This window comes from Nematolebias whitei, chromosome 1, assembly GCF_014905685.2.
Source record: "Nematolebias whitei isolate Nwh7 chromosome 1, NemWhi1, whole genome shotgun sequence".
NCBI classification, from domain to species: Eukaryota; Metazoa; Chordata; class Actinopteri; order Cyprinodontiformes; family Rivulidae; genus Nematolebias; species Nematolebias whitei.
The window spans coordinates 886,576-893,039 of record NC_056498.1 but is presented as its reverse complement, the minus strand read 5'-3'; the positions used below and the strand labels follow the sequence as shown (position 1 = coordinate 893,039).

Genomic DNA, 6,464 nt, shown 5'->3' with positions numbered 1-6,464 from the left:
CCTAAGCCTCTGCTCTTTGTGTGGTTTCTGTTTCTGTGTCCTAAGCCTCTGCTCTTTGTGTGGTTTCTGTTTCTGTGTATCTGGTCCTGTTTTCCACTCACTCCTCAGTCTGCCTCTCCACTCCTCAGTTTTTATCATTCACTCCTCAGTCTGCCTCTCCACTCCTGTCACGGTCAGCGGCCCCCGCTGCCCCCCCATCTGCCTAAGCCTCTGCTCTTTGTGTGTTTTCTGTTTTTGTGTATCAGGTCCTGTTTTCCACTCACTCCTCAGTCTGCCTCTCCACTCCTCAATCTTTATCATTCACACCTGTCCCTCATCAGCCACCTGCCCAGGTGCTCTCATTACTCACTCTCCCTCTGCCTTATAAAAAGCCTTTCTCTCCTTCACTCCTTGTCTGGTCATTGTTCTGTGTTTACAGACATCTCAGTCCTCTTCTGTCTTGTCTGTTTCTTGTCCACCTGATTATCTGCTCTGCCTTGTTTCTGATCCTGTCTGCCCAAGTAAGTTTTGCTGCACCGACAGCCTTTTGTTTTGTTATTAAAAAAATAAATTATTTTTATTTTTAAACTCCTGCCTCGTTCGCCTCTCTGCAATTGGGTTCCAACACTGAGGATTGTGACATACAGGCGATTCTTTCAAACATAATGAAGTATTTATCTACGTCTTTTTCATTAAATGGAGGTACCAATGAAACATGTCTACTCACATTGAACTCACGAGCAGGTAAAGGAGAAGAAGCGCTTTCCAACTCCTTTAAACGTATCTCGGCGTCCAGCTCCATTTTTCGTTGTTCAAAGAGAAGTTTTTGTAACGTTATTTCTTTTTCATGTTCCCTCATTTTTAACTCAAGATCCCGCAAGCGGATCTGCTTGTCTACCTCAGATGGGGAAAACACAGGGCTTCTAGGGGACGTTGCCGCAGGAAGAATTCCTATCTGCACTAACGCAGCCATTAATTCACTTTCCACAGTTTCTCTTCGTGTGCGTTTATCCACAGTGATTTCATAATAGTCTGCCACGCTTAACAGTTGCTCTTTTGTGCAACTAATCAGAACATCTACTGTGGGCTGTTCCACAAAGCTTCCTAGATCAAACTCCATGATCAAACACACACAGGTGGAGAGCTGTGTCTAACGGTTCACACACACACAACAGCGGTAAACACTAACGAAAATTTCCCAGCAGCACCTGAACGCACCACTAGCAAATTCACACACACACAGCTGACAGCGCTCAACACAATCAGCAGTCTAAACCGCAAAACAGCAGAGCTATTTATCACAACTAGTTTGGAACTACAACCAGATCAAATCCCGGACCCGAGCTCCCAATAAATATGTTACGACCGGCTCAGACCGAACATATTTAAGGGACACAGGACACCAAAAGAAGGTTTAAAAATAAAACTTTATTAAACCTAAGTTTTATAAATCACTCCGGGCAGCAGGCGAAGTCTTCGTGGGCTCCTCCCTCCTGGACTGGAGAGCACCTCCTTCAGGACCCGTGTCACCAAACAAAAAGAAAGTAAAGTAATAAAAAGAAAGGAGGACCAGGTGAGTTTGGCCAAAATCAATATAACGCCGCCTGAGCAGGGCCAACCCTGTACAGGGTCGTCGAAGCCTCACAGACAGCGGACTACCTGTCCAAAAGATGTCTAGGAGTAAAGAAAAAAGAAGACGAAAACAGGACTACCAAATCTCACCCAGTCAGAGGGCTTTAGTCTGAATGACTACAGCAAACGGGAGGAAAAACAAAACTGACCCAGATCGCAGGACCGTCCACGGTCAGCACAATCACCTCCCTGAACAATAAACAGAAACACCCAAACGTCCACAATCACACAGCTCAGGCCCCTCTACCTGAGCTGAGCTAGGCTTCCACAAGCACACTCAAGGTCTAAATGCATAAATTAAGCACCCAGGCCTAAATCTCAAACAACGAGCACTCAGCAGCTCTTTCATATCTCCTCAACAGGAGCTTACCTCTTAACGAGACAACAAGGGTGGGCGGAGAACACCCTAGTACCAAACAGCAATCAGCACCACCACCTCTGAGTTCCTCAAGACTCCGCACTCTAAGAACCACACTCTGAAGCTTATATAGGAGCTTCAGTCAGAACTCCCAAGCTGACTGCAATTAAGCTGATTAAAATAGAGAGGCGTGCCCAAGAAGAAACAAAACTGCAGCTCATGTACAAAACTTAGAAGGTGTCACTAGGGGCACCCTAGGGTACATAACACCCCCACCGCCACTATTTTTGTATGGGGGAAAATGTAGGCATGCTGTGACACATAATACATTTCACCATACAAAAAAAAACAAGTTGGGCAGGGCTCTCAGAAGCGAGAGAGAGAATCAGCTATAACATTATCCTTACCTCTAACGTGTATTATCTCAAGATTAAAAGGCTGTAGCCGCAAGGACCAGCTCATCAAGCGGCGATTTTTATTACACATGCGGTTTAAAAAGGTAAGGGGGTTGTGATCGGTATACACTGTAACGGGGTTACAAGAACCACCATCGTATACCTCAAAATGTTCTAGGGCCAGAACTAAGGCTAAAGCTTCTTTCTCAATAGTAGAGTACCCTTTTTGATGTTTATTCAGCTTTCTGGAAAAGTAGGAAACAGGGTGTTCTATTCCATCAGTTCCCTCCTGAAGGAGAACAGCTCCTACGCCAGAGTCACAAGCGTCTACGGCAAGTTTAAAAGGGACATCAAACTTTGGGGCAGCCAACACAGGGGCCTTGGTCAACAATGTCTTTGTTTGCTCAAAAGCAGTTTGGCAACAGGTAGACCAGACAAAAGGCACTTTTGGACTGAGCAGGTCCGTTAAGGGGGCGGCCACAGAGGAGAAATTGTTACAGAATCCTCTGTAATACCCAACCATAGCCAGGTAACGGCGCAACTCAGTTCGAGTGGAAGGAACGGGGACAGATAATATGGCTTCCACTTTTGTGTCCACAGGACGTACTTGTCCACTTCCGACACGTTTTCCTAAGTAGGTCACTGTGGCGTGGCCAAACTGACACTTAGCCAAGTTAATGGTCAGATTTGCATCTCTTAGGCGAGCGAAAACAGTTTGCAAGTGTTTTAGATGGTCCTCCCAAGTATCAGAAAATACTACTACATCATCCAAGTAAGCTTCACAGAAAGGTAACTCTGACAAAACAATATTCATTAATCGTTGGAAAGTAGCAGGAGCGTTTCGCATACCAAATGCCATAACGGTATACTCTAAAAAACAATCAGGAGTGACAAAAGCAGAGACCTCCTGTCCACGTTTAGTCAATGGCACCTGCCAATATCCTTTTAAAAGGTCAAGAGTGGTCACAAAGCGGGCCACACCAACATGGTCAACACAATCCTCCATCCTGGGGAGAGGAAAACAATCAGGTTTGGTTACTGCATTCACTTTTCTATAGTCGGTGCAGAAACGGTCCTCACCGCCAGGTTTTGCGGTTAATAGACAAGGAGAACTCAATGCACTAGTGCTTGGTGCAGCTAAACCATGGTCCAGCAAGTACTGCACTTGTTTATTTAAGCGGAGACGTTTTTCTGGATTCACTCGATATGGGTGTTGTTTTATGGGCCTTATTTCACCTACATCAATATCATGTGATATGATATCCGTCCTAGAAGGAATGTCTGTAAATAGACAGGAGTTAGGGCTAATCAACTGTCTGAGATCTTCTTCCTTCTGACTATCCAGATGTGAAAACAACAAGTGTGGATTACGGAGGTAATGAGAATTGGAGAGCTTTCCTTCAAGGATTTTAGGAGGGGAGCTGTCCACCTCCTGTTCAGCACCGGAGAGCTCCTCCTGGTTTTCTACAAGCTGGGGAATTTTAGAAACACAACAGAGGGGAACAACTGGCGTATTGTTCCGCTCAACGTACCGTTTTAGCATATTAACATGACAAAGTCGAGAAGTGCGCTTCCTACCGGGAGTGGAAATCAAGTAGTCACGATCATTTATCTTTTTCATAATGATATACGGACCACTATAACGAGCCTGTAAGGAATTTCCAGGAATAGGAAGTAAAGCTAGCACTTTTTCACCAGGTTGAAATGGTCTCATTACAGCTTTTTTGTCAAACAATGATTTCATTCGGGCTTGTGCAGCTTGGAGGTTAGTTTTAGCAATTTCACAAGCACGAGTTAACTTTAAGCGGAAATCACAGACATAGTCTAATAAATTTTTGTCAGTCTCTTCACACATCCACTTTTCTTTTAACAACTTTAACGGACCACGAACTTCGTGAGCGAAAACCAACTCTGCGGGGCTAAAACCCAGACTCTCTTGCACCACTTCTCGTATGGCAAACAACTGAAAGTGCACCCCCTCATCCCAATCTTTATCAAATTCTAAACAGTAAGTGCGTAGCATAGTTTTTAGAGTTTGGTGAAAACGTTCGAGGGCACCTTGGCTTTCTGGGTGATATGCAGTAGAGCAGGAACGTTGAATGTCTAGTTGTTTTAGAACCTGCGAAAACACCTTAGACATAAAATTGCTACTTTGATCCGTCTGCACCACTCGTGGTAAACCAAACAGCGAGAAGAACTTGGTTAACACTTTCAGTACGACTGGGGTGGTTATTTTCCGCACTGGAAAGACTTCTGGGAAACGAGTGGAGGCACACATTAGCGTAACTAAATATTTATTTCCAGCTTTTGTTCTAGGCAGTGGTCCTACACAATCCACCAATACCCTCTCAAAAGGTTCAGCAATGGCTGGAATGGGATATAAAGGAGCAGGTGGTATTGTCTGGTTTGGTTTCCCAGATTTTTGGCAAAAATGACATGAATTACAATGACGTACCACATCTTTCTTCAAGCCTGGCCAAAAGAAATGACGTAACACGCGGTCATATGTTTTCCTTATGCCCAGGTGGCCAGCTAGGGGACTGTCATGCGCCAAACGTAAAACTTCTGGTCGATACCGAGCAGGGAGAACAATCTGTGTTACTATATGCCACTTCTCATGAGGAGAGGCTGTCAAAGGAGTCCATTTACGCATTAAAAGGCCATCGTTCAGGAAATAACCAGTATTCAGCTTTTCAGGGTTATCAGTTATTGTGTCGCAAAAATGTGAGGATAAACTATCATCCTTCTTCTGAAGGTCAATCAACTGTTTCCTAGACATGGAGAGCTTCACTCCCTCTAAATCATCTGAGTTCACATGACCTCGGTCAGTCTCAGAATTAAACAGAAAACTGTCACTCAGTTCGACTTCTTTCTCTTCTTTTTCCTTCTCCAGTTGATGTTTTAGAGCAGCACGAGTGACTGCACACGAGGTGAAAACATCAGGGTAGGTGCGAGCTAGGTTATCTGGTCGAGCTGAAAACACTGGTACAGGAGTTACCTCTGGAGTTACTAATACTCGGCCTCCAGCTAAGTCATTACCCATGATCATAGAGATGCCAGAAATAGGAAAAGTTGGACGTAAGCCTACCACTGCATCTCCTGAATACAACTCTGACTGAACCACAATTTTACATAAAGGAACATTAACCTCCTGCATGCTAAAACCACAAATGGGAACTCCAGCTTCAATCTCATCAACCTCATCACTAGGCAAAATACCATCCAGAATAAATGATTGTGACGCTGCTGTGTCACGCAATATTTTAACAGGTATTTTTTTTTCTGAATGAGATGTATAAAGAAAACCCATCCATGATAAAAGGTTTGAAACCATCAGGTTCAAAAGATTCCTTATTTTGCATTTTAATTGCAGCTACTGGCTTTGGATCCTTTCTTTGTAATTTAGGGCAATTCTTAGTGATGTGTCCTTCTTGTTTACAATAAAAACACCTTACTTGAGCTTTCACTTCACCATCACGAGGTTCCACAGGCACATCACGCTCTCTGTGAGGCAAAACCGGTCCTTTGGGCTTGCCATTACCTTTGGGTCGAAAAGGTTAAGAAAAATCATCACTGGGCTTTAAAAAACCAGGACCTCGGTTTTTATCAAAGCTTGAACGTTCAAAATGAAGTTTATGCGTCAGCATATACTCATCAACCAAGATGGCAGCTTTAGAAACCTCAGACTCTTTATTTTCATTTAAATAAGTGGTTACTCTCTCAGGTAAAGTCCTTTTAAAGTCTTCTAGCAGAATCAACTGCCTAAGCTGATTAAAATCAGTTACTGCACTTGCAGCACACCAACGATCAAAGAGAAGCTCTTTTTCTCTGACATAATCTGCATAAGACTGATTATCCAATTTCTTCCATTTTCTAAATTTTTGTCGGTACGCTTCTGGAACCATTTCATATGCACGTAAAATAGCTTCTTTTACTTTAGCATAAACACCACTATCAGTCGCAGAAAGAGAGGCATAAGCATCCTGAACTTTTCCTTTCAACACCGTTTGTAACAACATTGGCCAAACATTTTCTGGCCACTTCAACGTACAGTGTCACGGTCAGCGGCCCCCGCTGCCCCCCCATCTGCCTAAGCCTCT

General features: G+C 43.8%; 1 protein-coding gene across 1 annotated transcript in view; it reads left to right on the top strand.

Moving 5' to 3' along the window:
- ache (acetylcholinesterase) overlaps positions 1-6,464 on the top strand; it is a 186,972-nt gene that overhangs the window by 126,605 nt on the left and 53,903 nt on the right. The window lies entirely within an intron of this gene.